Here is a 23,641-nt window from a genome sequence, read left to right as displayed (position 1 = left end):
ATGAATGTTGGGGGAGACATCCCAGCCAGGCCTGGGGTGGGGATGAGGTGTGGAGGCAGACCCAGGATCAGGTAGGGAGATGGGGTATGGACCTGTGGAGGACCAGGAGACCCCTTTCTATGGCTCATGGCCTTTTTCCAGAGCAGTGGTTCTCCCTGGAGGCAGGGAGGTGATCCCCAGCCCCAGGGGCATTTGGCAATGTCTGGAGATATTTTTGGTCGTCACGGCTGGCGAGGGCGGAGGGGATGCTACTGGCATTTTTGGGGCAGAAGTTGGAGATGCTGCTAAACATCTTACAATGCACAAGACAACCCCTAGAACCAAGGATTCTCCTAGCTGAAGTGTCAACAGTGCCAAAGTTGAGAAAGACGAGAGATGAGGCTAAGGCAGCTGGTGCGGGGAGCCTCACGTTTGAGAGGTGGCCTCCAGGGGCTTCCATGGGTCCAGTGATGACTGATTCTCAGGGCACCTCTGCAGCCTTCCCTGCTCTTTCGGGCCCTGGCATGGAGCCACGATTCTCTCTGCAGGACTGGTCCTGCTCCTTCCTGTCCACCCCATCCCTGCTGCCATATTTGGGGCTGAGGGGCAATTTCAACAGCCCATGGGTATGAGATGTTCAAGAAGCCTCTTCTCTTATTTCGCTCCATGTCAGCCCATAGTTTTAGAAGGGCAAGGAAGTGAGGGATTTCTTACCATTTTCAAAAAAAAACACGACACATAGAGGAATTTTTTAAAAATTTCTCTATAATAGGAGTTAACACCATCAATCAATTGCTTATTTTGTACTAGGAACTTTCACATACATGATATGGTATCATGATCACATGGACCTTGGCCACAGGTAATATAATTACTCCTTGAAAAAAAAAAACCCCAAACCCAGCTGAAGTCCAGACAGATTCCTTCATTCGCCCAAGTGAGAGACCTAGAAAGAGGTGGTGCTGAGACTGGGACCACATTTTTGCCTGCAAATCTGTAATTGGAGCACCATTGAAGATTTCGCCTGTAGGAACCTTGCAGGTGAAAAGGACCACGAGGGTTCTTGTGTCTGTCTGGCCCTGGTGGGGAAGCTGGGAGAGGAGCTGTGGACAGGTGACCACAGGAAAGGGCGCCACCAGGAAGAGGAGGTTACTAGAGGCCACGGCTGATTCTTGTGAGGGGATGACTCAGCCTGGGCCAGGGAGGGTCCTTTTTGTCCTCCCAGGCCCATATCTGCACCCCGGGGAAGCCCAGCCGTGCCATCTAACGCTGGGGTTGATTAAACTGCCCGAAAGGAGGGACCAGGCTGCCCTTTGCCACCCAGAGAGCAGCCATCCGGCCTCGTCTGTCCAGGCATCCAGGCGTCCATCTGTCTGTCTGGGGAGCTCTGGCTGGGCTGCTGGCTGCTGCAGGGGAGCTTGGAGGCTGCAGGAGGCCGGCAGTAAACAGGAAATGGTTAAGTAAGAGCAGGTGGAGCATGCCGGGTGCTGGAGCAGGGCAGGAAATAGCTGAGCGGCTGAATGGACTCAAAAGAATGCCCTGCCCTCCTCCCTGGGGCTCTGGCAAAAGCACTGTCCACCCACTCCTCCCTGGCGGTGCTGTGCGGCGCCCAGCCTGGAAGCAGCCTGACCCCAGGGCCCTTCTCAGCTCTGCAGGGGGTGGTGCTGGGGGGGTGAGGGGCCCCAGGAACCAGGAAGTCCAGCCAGGACCAACGAGGCAAGAAGGAGGGAGTTGCTCCCCTGCGGGTGGGAGGGTGGGGCTGCCCCTCAGGCCCAAGTTTAGTGGCCCAGGTGTGAGGGGCTGCGGGAGGTGGGCAGGTGCCCCAAGAACCAGCAGCATGTCTTCTTCTTCCAGGGCCCTTTGCACTGACTGCAACTCCCAGAATGTTCTGTCTCGGCCTGGGTGGAGCACACAGCCAGGTGTGCAGCCTGAGATCCGGAGAGGAAGGCTAGACACAATGGGGTTCCCTCCCTCCAGACCTCAAAGTTGCTCATTTTCAGATGGGTTTCTGTGCTCTGCCCTGGAATAAAGTGAGTGGTGCTCTCTCGGCCCCCTGGCTCCCCTTCAGAGTGATCTAACCTTGCAGGCAAACAGGACTCTGCTTCCCGGGATCCCCTTGCCAGTAAGCTTCTCCCCCACAACAGATGGTCTGGGTGCTCTGGCCTTGAAGCTGACTCATCGCTGTCCGAGGACCCCAGGGTATCCAGGTCTGAACTCCCACCCAGGCCTCATTGGGCAGGGATGCCCACAATGCTGGGCACCTAGTGGCACACAGGGATGCTGAGGCCGGGGTAGTCTGTCCCCAGTGCTGGCTTGTTGCCCAGCACATGGCTCCTGGGAGCATCAGAGCAGCAGCGGGAAGCTGATGGCTTTGATGCCTGCCTGAGGAGGGAGGGGGACCAGTGGGGAAGAAGCTGTGCTCTTGACAGCAGTGGACATCAAGGGTGTCGCAATCCCCAAAGAACGATAGCAACCCAACTTTATTGGTATCTGTCCCATTTGTTCATAGTAAGTATATACCTATATTTATTTATACACACTATTGACTTTAAAACCCTACAGCAACCCAAAGAAGAAGCACTTTGTTCCCATTTTACAGATGAGGAAACGGAGACACAGAGAAGTGAAGTAACTTGCCCTAGTAGTAAAGCAGCTGGAGGTTCGGGAACTCTGATTTCAAACCTGGGCAGATGGGTCCAGTCCCTACTCCAGCCACTGTGGTGAACTGCTTACGTGGGAACCTTTTGAGGAGGCCATCCTGGTTCCCCTGGAGTTTGCTAATGAGATCCCTATTCTTTAAGAGAAATTCCTTTTCTCTCAGGAGCCAGAATTTCTGATCACCCTTTCTTACTGGCTGAGGCTCCCAAGGCCTCTGACAAGAGGACCAGGGCAGAGGAGGAGAAAGTGGTGGAGAGCTGATCTCCTCTCCAGGCTGGGCTGTGAGCCTGGCATCTTCCCACTGCCACTGACATGGGGCCCCGAGGAAAGTGCCGTGGATTCTGTTCATTCAAGAACCAGGTGTTGGCACCAGCGCTGTGCCAGGGGCTGGGCTGGGCACCGGGAGGAGCCTGCTAAAGTAGATACGTTATGTGCCCCGGGGTGTTGGCGGCAGAGGCAGAGACAGTCACTGACACGTCTATAGATTGAATGTGGTGGACACTGAGCTAGAGGGAGGCTTGGGGGTGGGAGCATGGCAACGGTGAGTCGGGCCTTCAGCCAGTCCGGGGAGTCAGACACGGTGTCCTGAAGGGGAGCATGCCTTAGCGGAGCCTCAAAGGATGGTCCAGGTTTAACCAGGAGAAGAAAAAGGGGTGGGGTGGGGCCGAGGCGGGGCCGTGCAGGCAAAGGCTTGGAGGTCTGACGTTGCTGGGTAAAAGCAGAGAACATAAGTGCGTCAGCACTTCTACTGACTGTGTGATCCTGACCGGTGGGGATTGCATCACAGTGGCCCGCAAGGCCACATCAGGGCCTTGGAGCTTTGTCCGGTCTCTGCCTCCTGGCCTCAAAGACCACGGGAAGGAGGAGGGCCTTGTAGGAAAGCAGTGCAACTTAAGCAGACTCACACTCCCTGATTTTAAGAATCGTTATCAAGCTAGAGTAATCAAGACAGTAGAACTGATGAAAGGATGGTCATTGATAACAGTGGAATATAATGGAAAATGCAGAAATAGACCCACACACGCAGAGTTAGTTAATTTTTAACAAAGTACAAAGGGAATTCAATGGAGAAAGGAGAGTCTTAAAAAAAATGGTGCTGGAAAATTTGGACCTCCATATACCAAAAAAAAAAAAAAAAAACCCCAAAACCCCACCAAACTAAATGCAAACAAAAACCTTAGCCTATAACTCAAAATGAATCATAAACCTAAATGTGAAACATGAAAGTATAAAGACAGAAACGTGAGCAAAAGTATAAAAGAAAAAAAAAGTATCAATATAAAAAGAAGAAAACATGGGAAAAAAATCTTTGCGACTTGGGTTGGGCAATGATTTCTAAGATACGACACCAAAATCACAATCCATAAAAGGAAAAGTTGAACGTCTCGAAATTAAAAAGTTGTTTTTTTTTCAAATGACACTGTTAAGAAAATGAAAAGACAAGCCCTAGACTGGGAGAAAATGTTTGTAAAACCTCTAACTGACAGAGGACTTGTATCTAGACTTTATTAAAAAAAAAAAACAACTCTCGTGGTGTTCCCATTGTGGCACAGTGTAAATGAATCTGACTAGGTACCATGAGGTTGCAGGTTCGATCCCTGGCCTCGACCTGTGGGTTAGGGATCCCGCGTGGCCGTGAGCTGTGGTGTAGGTCGCAGACGTGGCTTGGATCCTGCATGGCTGTGGCCAACAGCTGTAATTCTGATTAGACTCCTAGCCTGGGAGCCTCCATATGCTGCGGGTGTGACCCTAAAAAGACAAAAGACAAAAAAAAAAGAAAGTAAACCTCTCGAAACTCAATAATAAGAAAACAACCCACTTTTTAAAAAGGGCAAATATTTGAACAGGCATTTCACCACAGAAGAAATATGGATGGCAAATGAACACATGAAAAGATGTTTAGAATCATTCATCACTCAATTAAAATCATAGAGAGAAACCACCACATACGTTTTAGAATGGCTAAAATTAAAAATAAAAACAAAAAACCTGATACTGCTAAGCACTGGGGAGGATGTGGAGCTACTGGAACACCTTCCTTGCTGGTGAGAAGGCAGAATGGTACAGGCACTTTGGAAAACGTTTGGCGGTTTAGAATAAAGCTAACCATTCACTTCTGACCCAGCAACCCCACACTTGGGCATTTACCAAGAGAAATGAAAACATGCAAAAACCTGGATGCCAATGTTTATAATAGCATTATTCATAATGGCTCAAAGCTGGGAACAACCCAAACATCCTTGGATTTGCTGAATGGCTAGGCAAACAGTTACGCACCATGTCGTGGATGCTTGCTATCCAGGGATGGAAACCAAGTATTGGTACCTGCAGTAACACAGACAAATCTCGTGTGACCTGGGCTCACTGAAAGAAGCCAGACCCTGGAGGGTACATATCATAGGATTCCACTGACACAGTATTTTGGAAGAGGCTAACAATAGGGATGAAAAAACTGAAGAGTGGTTTCAGGGGCTAGGGCTGGGGGCAGGGGGTGACTGCAAAGAACACTGGAGAATTTGGGGGGATGATGCCCCCATTCTGTACCTTAAATCTGGTGGTGGTTACATGACTGCATGCATTTGTCGAAACTCATAGAACTATATTTTTTAAATGGATGGATTTTACTGTATGTAAATGACATCATCATAGGCCTGATTTTAAAAAGACAGTGCAGCTAGGGTCTAGGACTGAGAGCTGGGGAGACCCCTTTTGGGCCTGGTTCCTAATTGCCTTTCTGCCTTCTCAGACCTCTTCCAGGGTCGCAGTGAGCTCAGACAGAAACCCTGCTCCCGGTGTTTCGAGGGCCAGAAAAGGAAAGATTAATAAGCCCCTCCTTGGATGTATGGAGCCTCTTCCTTTTATGAAACACAAGTACCCCTAGGAGGGTGAATAGGTTAGGTTGGGGGAGGTTAGAGCAGATGGAGGGAGATGAAAGGGATGGGAGAGGAGAGGTGTGGGGGTGAGGGTAGCCTTCAGGGTGATGGGTGGCATTGGGCTGTACCCATGCATGGTGGCCATGTTGGGGTTGGGGCATGAGAAGCTGCATGGAAGGCAGAGCCCCCACCTCCCTCCATCACTGCCTTTGGCTTTGTCTGCAAAGTCCTCCCTCCCCACCCCCACCCCTACCCCCACCCCCTGGGCTTCCTCCACCTACTCTTCCTCCACCTCCTAATTATCCAGTTCCAAGTACAAATTGTCCAGATAGGTTTGGGGGATTATTTCTTTACAGCAACTAAACACAAAAGGCTTCAGCATCTGTTCTCAGTATATTTCCACTCCCCTGGGTCCTTCGGGGTTCAGATCACTTTAGGCATTTCTGTCCCGTTGGAAGTTTCCTAGCCAGGGGAGGAGCAGAAGGCCCTGCAATAGGCATCAAGGCCCCAGATCAGTGAACTTGTGTTGCAAATTACGGGGTAGGAGGGTAGGTAGAGGCATCTCTTTATTTTCAATAGCTGATAGTCCTTTTTTTTTTTTCCTACAGCATTTTCTAAAAATGTGCTATTTATCTTCTCAACACGGGGCTTTTGCACATACAAAAACTTCTCTCTGAGGCGCCTCATCTTCTAAACTTTAATTTAACCACCATTTACTGTGTCTTATTGTGTGCCTGGTCCCGAGAATGCAAAAATAAATAGGACAGGGATTTTTGTTTTAGTTCATTTTTTTTGTTTTTTGTTTTTTTAGATTCCCAGGCTAGGGGTCCAATCGAGAGCTGCAGCTGCTGGCCTACGCCACAGCCATAGCAACGCCAGATCCCCACTGCATCTTCGACGTACACCAGAGCTCACAGCAACGCTGGATCCCCAACACGCTGAGCGGGGCCAGGGATCAAACCCTTGTCCTCATGGATACTAGTCCCGCCGAGCCACAGCGGGAAATCCAAGGCTCCTTGTGCGATGGCAGGACCATTAAGGAGAATTGATTATGAGTGCTGGGCATTTATGAACACAATGTCATTCAAAACTCAGCAGAACAACTATTCTGCAAGTTGTCATCATTGTTACTCCTATTTTGTAAGTGAGGAAACCGAGGCTTAGAGAAGTGAAGTAATTTGCTGAGCTGCTTGCCACGTGGCAGAGTTGGAACTTGAATCCAGGCTTCTGGGTCTCCACAGCCACGTGTACAGCATTATCCCACTACACTCAGAAAAGTCCCCATCTGCCCCATGTGAAGGAAAACCACTATCCAATTCCACCTCCAGCTTGGCAGGTCCTCAATTTGATCTGCCATAGAAGGAGTGAAAAACCAAGATAACATTGGTCCATCCCATAGGATGCAGGCTGCTGCCAGAGGTACCAGCCCGAGGGGGTGGGCAAAGGAGGGCTGGGCCAGGAGGCTGCACACACAGGCCAGCCAGCCCCCAACTTCCCTTCCCTCCAGGAGCCTTTCCATTCATTGCATCCACAGGAGACATTTTTTTAGGGTGTGACATATAGGACTGACTGCTTAGGAGGTGTCGAGAAGCCTCAGGAAGATGCTGCAAGGATGAGCCTCCTTGACGCACACTCCATTTTTTGGCTAGAGGGTGAGGCGTGTACTTGACGTGGAGCTCCCAGCAGGCCAGTAAGTCATGCTCAGGCTCTCAAAGTCCCGGTTGGGCTCTGCTGTCTAGTAAACCGAAGATGACCGCTCATGAATAATGCGGGTGTGATATTGTATAATGGGATGGTTGATGGGGTTGGGGGGTGACTCACTCCTGAAGGCCTCGAATCAGACTAATGTTATTTCCTTTGGCTTCTGCTGGACCTCACCCAGACTCCCCTAAACACCTGCCTCAGTCTGTGAATCAGGGATGTGGGTTCTGGTTGGCAGTGGAGAGCTGTTGGCAGTGGAGAGCTCTTACTGGAGTCAGACTTTGCCAAAGGGCCGATGGGTTAAGGCGGAAGGAGGAAGTCCGGTCCAGGGGACAGGGCGTAAATACAGAGCCCACAGAGAGAAGAGGGTACAGAGTCTTGATGGAAGCCAAGAAAGTTCAGAGGGAAAGAGAAAATACGATTCTCGAGCCAGGTGGGATTTTTCTTTGCTCTCCTCCTCTACTCCTCTTCTCCTGAGCTGGATGGAGGATCAGCGAACCTGGGAAGACCCTCGGGATAAAGCATCCTGAGGTTAAAACCTCAGGATAAAGGCAGGCTTTGCAAAGGCCAGGGCTTGCTGCCTGCAGGGCAGCTCCCTGAAAAATGACCCTGAGGGAGACCTGACCAAGGGCAGCCTTTATGGGGCTTCCTATGGCCCCAGAGTCTGCCGACCCCTCCAGAAGAGCAGGGCAGGGAGTCCGTCTTCCTGGGGAATCTTTCCTCCTTCCTTCCCTCCCTCCCTCACCCTCTCAGCGCATCCTGAGCTTTGCCCAGAGTGAGCAGATGCTCATCCAGGAGAAAAAGCCCAGAAAAGGGTATATGGAGGAAGATACTGGGGTGGGGGGGTGACCCTGGGGCAGTCACCAGGGGGTGGAGATGCCAGTGAAATCAAATGGGGAAACCAAGACTTAAGAGGGACGTTTGACAAACTGGGCAGGTCCAGGTGGGTGGTGCCAGGCCACACACACAGTCAGTGCTCATGTTCTGGTTTGGGATGATGGCTGGCTTTAAGCAAACCCCAAATACACAGCAGTTATTCAAATTATCTGGATTGTTATGAACACACTGTACAAAGACCGACCCCTCCTGAGACATCTAAGATTATACTTGAGGAGTTCCTGTTGTGGCTCAGCGGTAATGAACCCAACTAGTATCCATGAAGACAAGGGTTCAATCCCTGTCCCGCTCAGTGGGTTAAGGATCCAGTGTTGCTGTGGTTGCGGTGTAGGCTGGCAGCCGAAGTTCTGAGTGGATCCCTAGCCTGGGAACCTCCATATGCCACAGGTGCAGCCCTAAACACACACACACACACACACACACACACACACACACACACACAAGAAAGAAAAAAGAAAAATTATGCTTGAAGTGCACTGTTTTAACCCTTGAATGAAGTCTATTGTATGAAGTCTATTGTTTGCATGTGAAATGTGCAAACAGCAGGTGATTCAACCTCTGGGTCTTGAGGAACATCATAAAGATGGGGGCTCAGAGCCATGCCCCCATCTTTGTTCCCCATCTCCTGTGACTTTAGGATGACTTCTGGATGACTCAGGCTGCAAAGATGGGCTGCAGCAATGGGAGTCCTGCTGCGTGGGGTTGGCTCCCTCTGGGCTGGGTAGTTTAGCACCTTTGCAACAGGAAGCTAAAATGAGGACTGGGTGGGCTTCTCTGCTTTGTGGTCCCAGCCCCTGTATCACAAAATATAGCACTGGAAGGGTCTTAGAGACCCTATTCCAAGCCCCTCTCAGGAGTTCCTTCTATAAAGTGCCAAAGGCTGCTCTGTGGGGTCCCAGAACATGGGCAGTATTTTCATCCTCGCTGTCCCCTCATCCTTCCCGCGTTGTCCGCACACATTGCCAGGCCCAGTGTAGTCTGCTCCAAACTTTCCCTGTCCCTGTCACCTCTTTCCAGGGAGGGGGAAGTTTCCCCTTGCGTGCTCGCCTGCCGCTCCGCAGCTCAGGATGCAGCGATGAGTGCTTTCTGCAGCAAGGCCTCCAGGAGAAAAGCCAGTCTCTTTCCTACAGGCAGGGTCTGAGCCCGTGTAGCCTTACAAAGAAGTAAGCGGTGAGGGTTAACAGGGGCCAATGGGCTTGATAGAGGGTTCTTGCCTTCTTTAGTCACCTCTTTGGGTTTCATGTGCTCTGAAGCTCAGACACAACTTCCAGATCCCTTGGCATGGTGATCACAGCCTCACCCCCTGCCCTTCCAGGCTGGGCTCCCAACACCTCCCTCCCCCCCTCCCACCACCCCACATTCTTGGCCACGCTGATCTGCCTAACACACCAGCACCTAGGGTCGGCTGGGGTGCCTCCATGCCTTTGCACCTGCTGTTCCCCTCGGCCTGGAATATGCTTGTTTCTCTGATAAGCTCCCACTCATCTTTTAAACTCAAATCCGATCTCCCTCCCTGCCTCTGCCAGTCTTCCCTGGATCCCCACAGAGAGAGTTAGGTGATCTCAGCGCCAGATCTCAGTGGCCAGCCTCCTTCTGCAAGAGAGGGTTATTCTAATTGCACTGTAATTAATTGTTGGCCCTACTGTCTAATTCCCCTGCTCCAGGGTGACCCCGACAGGAGCTCCCACAGCATCTGGCATATAGCAGGCACTCCGTAAGGGCCAGCTGAGTGAATGAATGAATGAACAAATGAGAAAAAGAAACAGAGATGTGTCTATCCCTTAAGGGGAAACCTCCCTCGGGGAGCCTCATGCAGGTGTCCTTTCCAGAGGTCGCTTTTGGGTGCTGCTTTTCCTCCTCTTGTCCCCAGCGCTGAGTAAGGAGTTCCAAGATGCCGTGTCACCTGCCCAGCCTCGTCCAGGGATGTCCTCATTCCCGTTCGCCTATGCCTTTTCTGGCCCTTCCACTGTGGGACTTGCACATTTGGTGGAGACCTAAAGCCCGAGGAGGCCTGAGAGTCAGATCTGGGCTTAGATGAGAATGGAGAGAGTCCGCTGGGGACAGTGCGGCCGACAAGGAAGAAAGGTTCCAGGGCTTGGGGAAGATTCCTTTGGGGGACAGTTTCTTGTGATGAGGTTGGGTGGGAGGAGCTCTGCGGACAGTGGCAGGGCTGGGGGAGAGAGTGCAAGTGCGCGCAGGTGGACGTGGGAAGAAAGGGCTGGGCCAGGAAGTCCCACTGTTAGCGTAGGAGGGACTTGCGTGTGAGTGACCCAGAGGCCCGGCTGTATAGCAGCAGAATAGTAAGTGCCTGCAAAGCTTCTCAGTGGGAGTTGGAGAGAGGAAATGAATGAGGGACGCGCAGGGGCCAGGGCCACACTGGAGGAACAGAATCACTGGGGCGGTGGGTGAGCACGTGCCTCTTGGAATTGCTAACCCAGGCCCAGAGCTGTTCAGGACCCAGGTTAGGGTCCCCAGAAAAGGCCAAGGATGCAGGAAACAGACACTAAGACATGGCCAGGGCCAGGAATGGTTCTGTGCACCCCCCCTTTTACAGAGGCTTCAGAGGACAGGAGAGAGGTGGAGCCCAGGCTGGTTCCCTGCGCGATCAGGCCCCAAGCTGCTGACGGATGCCAGCAGCTTGTCTCCTCACCTGTCCCTGTCCTCAGCAGTTTATGTACTAATAGACCACAGCACCCCAGGAGGGAGGGAGTGGGGATCCATTTGTTTTTCCAGGGTTTGACCTCTGGGTAAAACTCTTCTCCCAAAATGTGCCGATTTAAGCGAAAGCGATAAATCAGCCCCTTTGAAATGCAGAAGCAGCTTGGGGAAGCCCGCTTTGATATGCAGCTTGGATACAGGGGCACTTAAAAACCTGGGTTAATTCTCCTGCTTTATTGGAGGCAGAGAAAGGGAAGAGGAGGAAACCCAGGGCCAGTCATTAAGTCTGGTCACTTGAAAAGCTTGAAGCCGGGCCGGGAGGCGCAAAAGGATCACGGAGGCACAGTGGCCCTGGGAAAAGCACCCTGGGCCCTGACAAACTCTAATCCCAGTTCCCACCCAGACAGATGAGACGCAGAGGGCGGTGGGGAGGAGGGGTGGGCAGGACCGGGAGAGGCTCCCTGAGGATGGGGAGGCGGTTGCTATGGAAACGGAGCTGGGGCTCAGGGGAAGGAGAAAGCCAAGGGCCAACTTGGCAATTTCCTGAAAGGAGCTGAGAATTCAAGTGAGAGTATGTCCCATTCACTAGGTAGCTCCTGCTTTCAGGGGCCAGGGGGCTGCCGCCCCTCCATGGGAGCCAGGGCAGCAGGGCTTTCCTGTCCACCGCCCCCCCTCGCCCCCGGGTCCTCATCTGGAGGCTTCATTGGAAACATCTGCTCTGGGAGGCACTCCTCTGCATGGGGCACGGGGCATAAATGAATAATGCCCTCGGGCATTGTTCAGGCTCTGGGCTTCCTTCATCCCATTCCCAGAAGGGGGACAAGGCTGAGTGTGGAGACACAAGAGGCCCCAAGGCCACTTGGTGCTGGTGAGGTGACCCGGCATTCTGGATTTCAGGGTGGTTCCCACTGAGAGCCCTCTGGTTCCAAGTCCAAGTCTCTTCAGGCAGAATACGTCCTCGCAGAGCCTGGGACAAGCCACCCCAGTAACTGAACTCTTAGCACTGGATTCCTTAAACCTTCTGAACGTGTTCTCTGCAGCTGATTGCCAGTTCTGTTTCCTCCAAGCAGCCTCATGGCTCGCTGGCAGGCTATGGGAAGGGATAAGCTGGTGACAGTTTCGTTGTGGCCTGTCCTGGGTTGGTTTTTTGGTTTTGTTCTTGAAGGGGAGGCAGGCGGGGGTGGAGGATGGGGAGCTGAGAAAGAAACTTGACCCTCTGGAGCTTGGTGCCCACAGGCTGGAGCAGAGCATGGCTCACAATCTCTGGCCACCCCTGACCCTGGCTGCCCTGCCCTTTCTCGGAGTGCTGAGCTCTGGGGAACACACTCACGGGCAGCTGGGCTGTCTTTTTGCTCTACACAGGTCCTGGCTCAGTGGGTCAGGTTCACAGGCACAGACCCTTGGCGTAAGCTTACCATCAGCTGGAGGGGCCTTTTCGGGGCCCCCGACACAGCCCTCCTCCCAGGAATCCAGACCCTGGTCTAGTTAGAGGGTTTTTACCTCCACTGGGGCCTCCTGCTCAGATAGCATCCCACCTTGGGCCGAGCAGGGACTCAGGGGTCTTCCTGGGCCACCCAAAGCCTTTTCCTGTGTCAGGACAATGGCCGATGATTGCACGGCTCAGTAGTTCCAGACCAGGAGTCAGCTAAACAAACCATAGAAATACCGCCCTTTAGGCTCTTCTAAGTCAGGGCAGGCTGAAAGCCCCCAGAAAGCAGAGGCAAGGCCGTGATTTTTTTTTCCCACCCCCACCCTCTGGGGGAAGTGAGAGAGGAGCAGCGGGACCCTCAACAGAACCTGCTTCCCCAGCTGCCTGCTCTGGTCCCTAACCTGTCCTTCGGGTGGCCAGAGGTTGGGAGGCTGCCCTGTGCCGGCTTTATCACACCTGTCTCATCTTCAGTGTCCAGATTCATTAAATTAAATGGGCAGCAGAGCCTAAGCAGCAGGAGCCAGATGACCCCAGCCCAGCTCTATGGCCGTCGGGAAGCCCAGGGCGGAGGCACCTTTTTGTTCCCCCTCCTCATCTCCCCAATTTCAGGGTGGGCAGGGCTCGGGAAAGGGGGTGGCAAGTCAGGCTCACAAAACGCCTGCTTGGAGGCAGAGCCGAGGGGATGAAGAAATGGGGGCAGGCCAGGCGGAGGCACGGTCCACCAAAGGCCCCAAGAAAGAGAAGGTGATGGGCAGAAAAGGAAGAGGTGTGTGGGTGCAGGGTCCAGAAAGAGGAGGGCAGCAGAGAAATGCAGACCGTGCCGACCCAGGCGTGTCAGTACCAATCCGGGGTGAAAGTGAGCGGAGGCCACACTGGTGTGGCTGGGAAAAGATCTGTGGTGGTGGTGGAGTGGGGAGCGTGTGTGTGTGTGTGTGTGTGTGTGCACATGCATGTGTCTTTGCAGAACAGGAATAGGAGCCTGTACACGCGCACACACACATATGCACACGCACACACACAGCTACAGGGTAGGCCTGTGCCAGAAACTGCTGCATTCCTCTTAACCCCAAAGCCAGCCCTCTTTCCAAAATGCTTTCTCATTATTTGCAGACACATTTTTCCCCATCGCGGTCCACTCTCATTTCTGTATGTCTCTATGCATGCTCCAGTTGAGACCCTTTCTTCCCTGCTCTGTAATGCAACTGTAAAAACACCTGCATTTTATTAATGCTGCCTGGGCTGGGGTGGGCTGGGCCCCTCGGCTCGACCCCCAGCAAGCCCCCTCCCACCACGCTCAGTGAAGCAAAGCATGCCGGTTAACCCTGTGTGGCTGGGTCTCTCTCCTGGAGCCGTGGGTACCCATGAGGGAGGCAGAAGTTCCAGAAGAGGCGGAGGTCCCCTGGGTCCCCGAGATGTATGGGCAGGCCTTCTGGGAACTCTCCTGACTCCCCACTTCCTCTGCCCTAGACCTCTGGCCTGTCCCTCTTGTCACTGCCCTTCCGTTTCTTCCTTCAGAGTCCGAGGACTCCTTTCTGACTTTGCAAAGTTCTAAGAGCGCTTCAGAAGGCTGGCCCTTTAAGCATCTATTCCACCCTTTAGGAGCCAGGAGGACTAAACCATTCCAGAAAAAGTGCTGCCTGCCTCTTTAAAATATTTTAAAGAAAGCAAGCAGACAGAATATAAAAACACCCCATAATCCTATCACCTCAGAGTCCCGCTAGTCTTTCTTTTAATGCCGTACGTACACATGGCTTAAAAAAAAGTATAAGAGGGTTGATCATGAAGCTTAAGTTTCTCTCCCCTTAAACCACAGTCGCTCCTCCCAAAGGTAATGCCTGCTAACAGTTTCTTGTATATCCCTTCAGGGGAAGAATTTGGATGTAAACTGACATCTTTTTTTAATTAAAAATAAGTCTGGAATTCTTGCCATGTCAGCACATGGAGACCCCCCCCCCTTTGTTCTTTTTCTATTTGCATATTAATTCATCATATAGCTGTGCCATGGTTTATTTAACCGGTGTCCCAGTGGTGGGCATGGCGGCTGCTTCCAGTTGATGATCTGACGAGCATTGCTGCGATCTTTGGACAAAGGCCTTGAGTGTACGGGTGCGAGTATATCCTCAGGGAAATTCTGACCAGTGCAGTGCAGGATCAAAGGACATGTTCATTTAACATTTTGTCTACTCTCTAAAAACCTTTTTTTTTAGTTTTTATTTTTATGGCCACACCTGTGGCATATGGACATTCCCAGGCCAGGGATGGCATCGTGCTGCAGCTCTGACCTACACCACGGCTGTGACGACACTGGATCCCTGCACTGGGCCAGGGATCTAATCCTTGCCTCTGCATTGACCTGAGCCACTGCATTCCGATTTGAACCCACTGTGTTGCAGCGGGAACTTCTTTGTGTAGTTTTTTTTTTTTTTTAAGGTTCTTTTTCTGCCCCTTTTCATTTTTTTTCTTTTTCTTTTTTTTTTTTTTTCGCATTTCTTGGGCCTCTCCTGCGGCATATGGAGGTTCCCAGGCTAGGGGTCTAATCGGAGCTGTAGCCACTGGCCTACGCCAGAGCCATAGCAACACGGGATCCGAGCCACTTGTGTAACCTACACCACAGCTCATGGTAACACCAGATCCTTAACCCACTGAGCAAGGCCAGGGATCGAACCTGAAAACTGATGGTTCCTAGTCGGATTCGTTAACCACTGCGCCACGACGGGAACTCCCCTTTTCATTTTCTTCTACCAGGCAAATACCTAGTCATCTGTCAGCATCCAGCTCCAATTTCACCTTCTCTGGGAAGCCTCCCCTGATTGAGCCAGGAACACACTGGCTCCTTCTTCCATGCTTCTTTAGCTCTCTTACCTAACCCGATTGTAACTCCATGTATATATATATATATTTTTTTTTTTAGGACTGCACCCGCAGCACATGGAGGTTCCCAGGCTAGGGGTCGAATCAGAGCTATAGCTGCTGGCCTACACCACAGTTACAGCAATGCCAGATCGAGCTGCATCTGCAACCTACACCACAGCTCATGGCAATGCCGGATCCTTAACCCACTGAGTGAGCCCAGGGATCAAGCCTGCATCCTCATGGATCCTAGTCAAATTTGTTTCCACCGAGCCATGATGGGAACTCCTGTAACTCCCGCCTCTCACCAGCAAGATGCACCAGCAATGCAGCTCAGATCCCATGTTGCTGTGGCTGTGGTGTAGGCTGGCAGCTGTAGCTCCAATTCGACTCCTAGCCTGGGAATTTCCATATGCCATGGGTGCGGCCCTAAAAAGACAAAAAAGACAAAAAAAAAAGGTTAAAATGGTAAAAGTATACTTTACCACCATAAAACCTTCCCCCTGCCGCCATATGAAAATATACCATCTCAAAGACTCAGAGTTCTTGGCCAGCTCTCTCCATGGGTGGATGTAACCATCCCCTTACCTCAAGGCAGCTGACCCATCCAAGATTGGAGTGTACTTATCCTATTTTCAGATATTTCCAGGGAAGGGAGCCCATTACAGTATTAGGCAATCTTTTCCAGTGTCTCAATACCCCAGACATTCTTGGTACCAGACCTCTCCCGCTGCACCTGAAGTTAATTTTTCCTTGGTCAGTAAGTGCTTTGTCAGGCACTGACTCTCACACACTCAAAAGGCCTTGTTACGTTATCCTCCGGCAACAGGGCTGAGAGCACCAAAGGAAGAGGCTGGTGAGTGGACTCTGAAGGGCCTTCTGAGACCGCCCCTCAGGCTCCCCTCTTCCCAGCAAGATGCACCAGCCATGCTGGGCTTGATTCCTAAGTGGAGCCTGGAGCACAAGACCCCCAACCCTGGCAGGTGAACGAGCGCCCCACCCCACTCCATCTCCCACTTCACATGGGATGCAGGTTTTGTGGTTTGGTTTGGTTTTTTGCACTTGGAGCTTTTCCCTGTCAGCTCTCCATCTGCATCCTCTGTTGAAGGCCTTTTGATGACAGGAGAGAATCCACCCCCCCCCCCCCCGCAACAGGGGCTGAGTCAGTGAGTCATTTCAGCAGCCCCCCTTACACTCTCCTTCCACCCGAGACCGCCTGGTTTCTCAACCAGCTGCTTGGAAGGGATACCTGGTGAACAGGTTCCCTGCTGCCTAGAAGATGCTGACTTGTCAGCTTAGAAACATCAAAGGGTTAATGAGAGAAGAACAGGCTGAGAAAGACCTCATCCCTCAGGTGCCTGTCAACCGCAGGCTTGCAGGGCCTGAAGTGCCGTCGGGGAGCTCGGAGGAAGTGCAGGCTTCTCTACTGTGAGGAACCTGACCCTGGCTCCCTTCCAGGGCATGGTGGGGGTGGGGTGGGGGTGACGCTACATGCTCAGTGACTCAGATGTCACTGTCACCACAAAGGGAAATCCACGTGGGGGTGGAACTCCTCCGGAGACGTCCTTCACCTGAGATGCTGGGGACAAGAACAGCACCCCTGGGTTCATGGGCCAGGTCTGTCAGCCCCGGAATATTAGTCAGCGGCCTGTGTGGACATTTCTCATTTTAACTCTCACAAAGAACCTGGCCTCGAGAAGGGGCTGAGCTCCGAGGAGAACTGCCCTCAGGTACTTCTTGCAGCTGAAGCTGAGATGAGGAAGGCGTTCCCGCAAGTCAGTCCAGCACCGGGGCTTTGATGTGAGTGAGAGCAACGTCGAGGCGGTTTGTGCGTCATTCAGTAGGCTTGGTCCTTTCCATTTCCCATTGAGCTGGACTGTCTAACGCAGGGGGTTCCACATGCCCTGGGAGAATTGTCATTATGAGCAGGTTGCTAAGAGACTGTCCTCCATCTAGAAGTATTTTGGAAATGCTAGTATTAGTATTTGGTGATTTTTGGTTTTTGTATTTTGTTTTTTTTTGGGGGGGGTTTCATTGCAATGTATTTCATTATTTTTTTTAATGATTTAAAAAATTTTTTCCCGTCATAGCTGGTTTACAGTGTTCTGTCAATTCTCCACCGTACAGCAAACTGACCCAGTCACACGTACATACATACATTCTTTTTTCTCACATTATCCTCCATCAGGCTCCATCACAAATGACTAGATATAGTTCCCAGTGCTATACAGCAGGATCTCACTGTGTATCCATTCCAAAGGCAATAGTTTGGATCTATGAACCCCAGATTCCCAGTCCATCCCACTCCCTCTCTCTCCCGCTTAGCAACCACAAGTCTGTTCTCCAAGTCCATGAGTTTCTTTTCTGTGGAAAGATTCCTTTGTGCCATATATTGGATTCCAGATATAAGTGATATCATATGGTGCTTGTCTTTCTCTTTCTGACTTACTTCACTTAGTATGAGAGTCTCTAGTTCCATCCAGGTTGCTGCAAATGGCATTATTTTGTTCTTCTTTATGGCCGAATAGTATTCCATTGTGTATATATACCACATCTTCTTAACCCATTCATCTGTCGATGGACATTTAGGTTGTTTCCATGTCTTGGCTTTTGTGAATAGTGCTGCAATAAACATACATGGTTGCATGTGTCTTTTTCAAGGAAAGCTTTGTCTGGATATATGCCCAGGAGTGGGATTGCTGAGTCATATGGTAGTTCTATATTTAGTTTTCTGAGGTACCTCCATACTGTTTTCCATAGTGGTTGTACCAATTTACATTCCTTCCAACAGTGAAAGAGGGTTCCCTTTTCTCCACACCCTCCCCAGCATTTGTTATTTGTGGACTTATTAATGATGGCCATTCTAACTGGTGCGAGGTGGTACTGTTTTTTGTTGTTTTTTTTTTCTTCAAAAAATTGAAATGCATAAGGATCTGGCATTGCTATGAGCTGTGGTGTAGGCTGCAGAGGCGGCTCGGATCTGGAGTGGCTGTGGCGTAGGCCTCAGTTGGAGCTCCAATTTGACCTCTAACCTGGGAACTTTCATATGCTGCAGGTAAGGCCCCCAAACATAAAAATAAAATAGTTAAAGGCAAAAAAATGTGCAATACATTTCTTTTTTGTTGTTATATTTGTTCCTATCCCATCCCTTAACCCCTAGACTCAGCCACCGAAGGTAGTGGTTTCAGGAAACGCAAGAGATACTGTGTTGCAGCAGGGGCGGGAAAGGGTGCCCAGATTTCACATGAGGAGAGGGGACAGATCTGTGTTCTCCATCACTGAATTCCCAGTACCCTGCCCGTTGCAGCATGTAGAGGCTCAGACTAAGAGTCGGTCATAGAGAGTTCATTTGCGTTGCCCGAAATCCCACAGTAAATCAGCAGCAAAGCTGGGAGGAGACGCTGCTCTTTCACCTCACAGCCAGGTCTTTGCAGGAAGTCGCTGCATCCTTTGGATGGCTTTAGGTGTCAATTAGCTGTCCCCGGGGAAGCAGGAGGCCAGAGCTGGGACATGAAGCTCAGGACTGGCTTCGAGATTGTGCCTTGGACAGGATGGGCAGGGCTCAAAGGCCTGGAAGAGCTGGGAAGGCCTTGCTTTGGGTAAAATTGGGCCTCCCTGCAGCAAGTGGCATGGGGATGGACTTGGCCGTGAAGTTGGAGTTCCCCTGACCCCAAAGTCAAGCAGCCAGATTAGGACTCAGGCAGCTACAGAAGCTCCCAGAAAGGGTCTTCTCCCAGCCTGGCCCTGTGGTGCTGAGGCTGGCTTCTCTGAAGACAGGCTCCAGACAGCCCAGAGCAAAAGCAGTGCCTCTGCCCATTCCTCCCTTTTGGCCTCTATTCTCTTTCTTAAGGAGAAGACTTCCTGTTCTTTTTTTTTTTTTTTTATCACCTGGGTTCAGACAACCCCTTTCCCCGTGGACAGTTCTGACTAGATCAGAATGTGAGCAGGTGGAAAGCTGTGACTTTCCAAGAGTCTCTCTGTTTGGACTGACTGCTCTGCGCATCCTGATCCTGAGAGCCAAGGGAATGAGGGTGCGGCAGAGAGGCAGCCACTGCACCAGGCTTTAGAACAGCTTTGTTGGCTGTGCCTCAGTTTCTCCACCAGGAGCCTGGCATGGAGGGGTTTTGCAAAGCCAATTCGGGGAAATTCCTGAGACTGGCGGCAGCTCTGGTCCTTTCCAGATCCTCTTCTTCAGACTTCCCCAGAGTCAGATGTCCAGCCACACAAATTCTTCTTGTCCATTCTGTGGCCCAAACAGCCCAGGGCACGTTGGAGGCTGGAGACAATGGTGGTTTCGCTGAGGCCATCAGAAAAAGCGTGCTTGGCCACAGGCTGGGCCCATGCGATGCTCATGAAACTGGAGGGGGCTGTCCAGCTTCCCTGTGGGACAGAGCTCGCTCACTGGGTCCAGCAAAGGCCTCGTTCAATCGGCCTGTCTTCTTTCCTCTCTGCTGGGGGCTGTCCTTCTCCTTCTTTCTCCGACAGCCCTCTTCTTTCTAAGCTCTCAGCACCATGGAACTGCACGGCCTCTGAGACCTGGAGCATCTCACAGAGCCAGCTTTTTTCCAGCCAGCTCCATCGCTGTGAAGAGTCTGAGGGCTTTTTCTTTTAAAGATAAGTTGGGGAAAGGGTTAGAAGTGCTGAGAAGTCACGTCTGTTTCTTCTTTCTTTTCCTTTCCCCCTCTGGGGCTGAGAGACCAGATTTTTTTCCTTTTTACAGTACATTTTGGCAGGCCCCATTTTTTTTCTGACAGAAAAAAAAATAACAGGCATATTTTGGGCGATTACTCAACTGGGGTCCTTTGTGACAGGATATGCAGCTGCGTGACTAATGGAGCTGGCTTTCTCCTGGCTTCCTTCCCCTTTCAGAGCTCTTGTTTACTGCCCTATACAAAAAAAAAAAAAAGCCATAAGTTACAGATTTTTATAAAAAAAAAAAATGCCTCGTGAGATACTCAAAGGCAATAAATCCTCTGGATATTCCATTTCCAGGGCTGCAAACTCCCCGCCCTCTCCCACTTTTTCTTTTCAAATGTTCAAGCTCTTGACTCACAACATGTGAATCTTCTCCCACCCCCACAGGCCCGCTTTCTTGTGAACATATGTCCAGCAGATCATCTATGTGAGTGTGTCTGAGTGTGTGTGTGTGTGTGTGTGAGAGAGAGAGAGAGAGAGAGAGAGAGAGAGAGAGAGAGAGTGGGGGGGGTGGGGGAGGGGTGCACGATGAAAACCATATTTTTGCTGCTTAACTCAGCAATTGCTAAAGGAAGGAATAATGACTTCCAGGGGCCTCGGGACATTTTTTTTTTTCTTCTTTTCCAAGGCTTTTGTGTTTCCATAATCTATGACAATTTTGTGGTGTAAGCAAAAGTTATTAGGAAACATGGAACTAACTACACGGGGTAGGGTATGTTCTTTGCAGGGATGGATGGTCTCTTTACAGAGGAAATCCAAATTTGGCTGGCTTTGGAATTCAGAATTCTTGGGCTTCCCATAGAACTTTTGGGAGAAACTCTCTAGCTTGCAGTGTTTGACCACTGGAACTGGCCTTCGGTTTTTCTAGAGATCAATCAGTTTGTTATTTGAGGAGGTGTCTGGCCTAGGGATGGGAAAAGCTGACTGACTCGTTAGGATTGATGGAGACAGGTGGGTGCAGATGAGATGCAAAGTTGGTGGCCGAGCGATGGGTGGAGTCTTGTGTGACCTGGAGGAAGTCACTTAAAATATGCAAGTCTCAGTGGCTCCTACGTTAAAATTAGGATAGGGAGTTTCCGTCATGGCCAGCAGAAACGAATCTGACTAGTAGCCATGAGGATGCAGGTTCGATCCCTGGCCTCGCTCAGTGGGTTAAGGATCTGGCGTTGCCGTGAGCTGTGGTGTAGGTCGCAGACAAAACTCAGATCCCATGTGGCTGTGGCTGTGGTGTAGGTTGGCAGCTGCAACTCCCATTCGATCCCTAGCCTGGGAATTTCCATATGCTGAGGGTGTGGCCCTAAAAAGCCAAAGAAAAAAACCAACAAAAAAAAATCAGGGTAGAGTTTCTTCTCCTCCAGGTTGCTGGCAAGGGAAGGGAGGTAGTAGAAGTTCAAGGCACGGGGGAAACTGGACAGAAGGATGCAGGGCTCAGTCCTAATGCTTCTTCCTCAGGGGCCAGCTCAAGCTCTCAACAGAGGTGAGAGCCTTGTTCCCTGAGAACTCTGGTGCCATGTGATGAAGGGGAGAGCGGTTCTTGACACAGTGGCCCAGGACAGAGTATTTCAGGGCTGTGTTCCAGGATGGTGCCGTCTTCAGGTTGGCCCACTCCTTAGCTATCTTCCACGCGGGGCTCAGAAGCAGAACTGATCACGTTCCTTTTCTACTTAAGACATGAGCTCATCAAACCTAATCAGCAGGCACCACTCACCCCATCTTGCCCGCTTTGTCTTCTGTACCTGACTCATCCTTTGCCTGGACTCTGCCCATGAAGAGTGAACCCGGACACGGGTCCCTGTAGCCCCTGGCACAGCCTTTTCCCTGGATGTTGTTTGGAGGCTTGTCTCTTCCTTTATCTTCTCTGTTCTTCCTGTTCCTCGCTGTTAGACCTTGCTCATTTGTCATCTCTTAGAAGTTTTCATCTAAAACTTAGCCCCTCCGAGACTCCTCACTGATTAAGAACCCCTCAAATGGATACTCCAGTCCTCCAGTAAGCCCTAGCAACTTATCTCTTTCACCCCCCTCCTTGCCCCCCAAGCTCAAGTCTCATGTCCTTGGCTCAGGCAGCTGACCTGATTTCACCAGAGAGTAAACTGAGGCACCAGCCAGGGAACTCGCTGGCCAGAGATTTCATAGCAAGTCCTTGACACAGACAAGAATAGAAACCCCACATCCTGATTCCACTTTGCCTGGAGTTTAAGGAGGCACCATAACTCGGAGGTCCCAGAATAGCTTCTCCCAGGCTGACCAGCTGTGAAGTGATGTGTTGCAAGGGTTATTTTTTGCCTTGGCTTAACTCTTAAAAAAACACCCCAGACTCCTAACATCGGCCTAAGAAAATCCATTTCTCACAATGTCATCCGCTCGCCAAGTTTAAACCTAGTATATTACATCATGAAGGCCTTTGGGCCTCATTCTCAGCTTACAGCGATGCTCAGGTATCTGAATTAAGTTCAGAAATCACAGTTTATTGAAGGAAACAGATCATTAAGTCACTCGGCTGGACTGAAGCCGTCGACATTGCTTATTTGGAGAAGCTGAGCATTGACGAATAGTCTCTTGATTCCTGTGGACCTGGGCTAGCTGGAGCCGTTTAACAGAGGGTGTGGCCATCAGACGGCGTGAGGCCCGTAGGTGCTAATTAGGACGAGGAAATGGACAGTGGTGTGCTAGAGCTGGCTTACCTTGGCTGATGGTACTTTTTTTTTTTTTTTGGTCTTTTTTGCGTCTTTTCTAGGGCCGCTCCTGTGGCATATGGAGGTTCCCAGGTGAGAGGTCCAATCGGAGCTATAGCCGCCGGCCTACACCAGAGCCACAGCAACTCGAAATCTGAGCCGCGTCTGTGACCTACACCACAGCTCATGGCAACACCGGATCCTTAACCCACTAAGCAAGGCCAGGGATCGAACCCGCAACCTCATGGTTCCTAGTTGGATTCGTTAACCACTGCACCATGACGGGAACTCCTGATGGTACATTTTTAGGAATTTCGCAAGCTGCTTGTTCAACACAGCCATTATGGCAAATTGAATTATTTGAACTCTGAATGAAATGATATTAAAAGCACAGGTAATCAATACTAAAAACAGATCCTATCCTAATGATCATATCCTTTACTACTCTTTCTATTATCTGTGCTTTTGAGTTATTTGCTATGACATCAATACGGTGGGAGTACTACACAGTGGCTGTGTTTCTGTGCTTCTCTCCCCAGCTTCACATTCAGCAGCATCACATTAGGTAGCTGGGAATCAGCCATGGTGAGATGACTTGCCCCACGGAAACTGGCACGCTCTACAAATTGGGCCTTGATTTATGGCTTTGGTGATTGTCTAGACATAAGAAAGTGATAGAAAAATGCTAATAAGGCAGATGAAACCTGAACGTGTTCCGTATCTGTAGCAATGACATTGTGAATGACACAGCAAATCGAGGTCCTATTCCTCCAGCATTCCAAAACGATTATCTAATTCAGCAAAGAGGTCACTTCTGACATTGACAAATGAGCGAAGTTCTGAAATCCATCTTTGTTGGTTTTTACTCTTGACTTCTTATTGTAAATGCAATTAGCAACAACCACCATTCATGTCCGTTCTACCTGGGGGAAGGCGATTGTTAAACACTGACCATCCCACTACTAGACAGGGGTGTGTATGGATCGCGGCTTTGGGGTCCCAGAAGCGAGATCCTTGTAGAAAACTCACAACTCAGCAGTGAGGGGCATGTCTGGGGGACAGGGTGGAAGCGGTGATGTTAACTGCTAGGAAGAGGAAAATATAGATGAGGTGGTTTAGAGCCAGCAGCGGAGACCAGCCAGTCAGAACAGGCATGTAGGAAATAAACTAGAGAGGCTCAGTGGAAATTGTGCCTCTGCACCTCCCCAAGGTTAGGGAGTAGAAAAGCC

The sequence above is a fragment of the Phacochoerus africanus genome, chromosome 9, assembly GCF_016906955.1.
Source record: "Phacochoerus africanus isolate WHEZ1 chromosome 9, ROS_Pafr_v1, whole genome shotgun sequence".
In the NCBI taxonomy this organism is placed as follows: Eukaryota; Metazoa; Chordata; class Mammalia; order Artiodactyla; family Suidae; genus Phacochoerus; species Phacochoerus africanus.
This window is presented reverse-complemented; position numbering follows the sequence as displayed.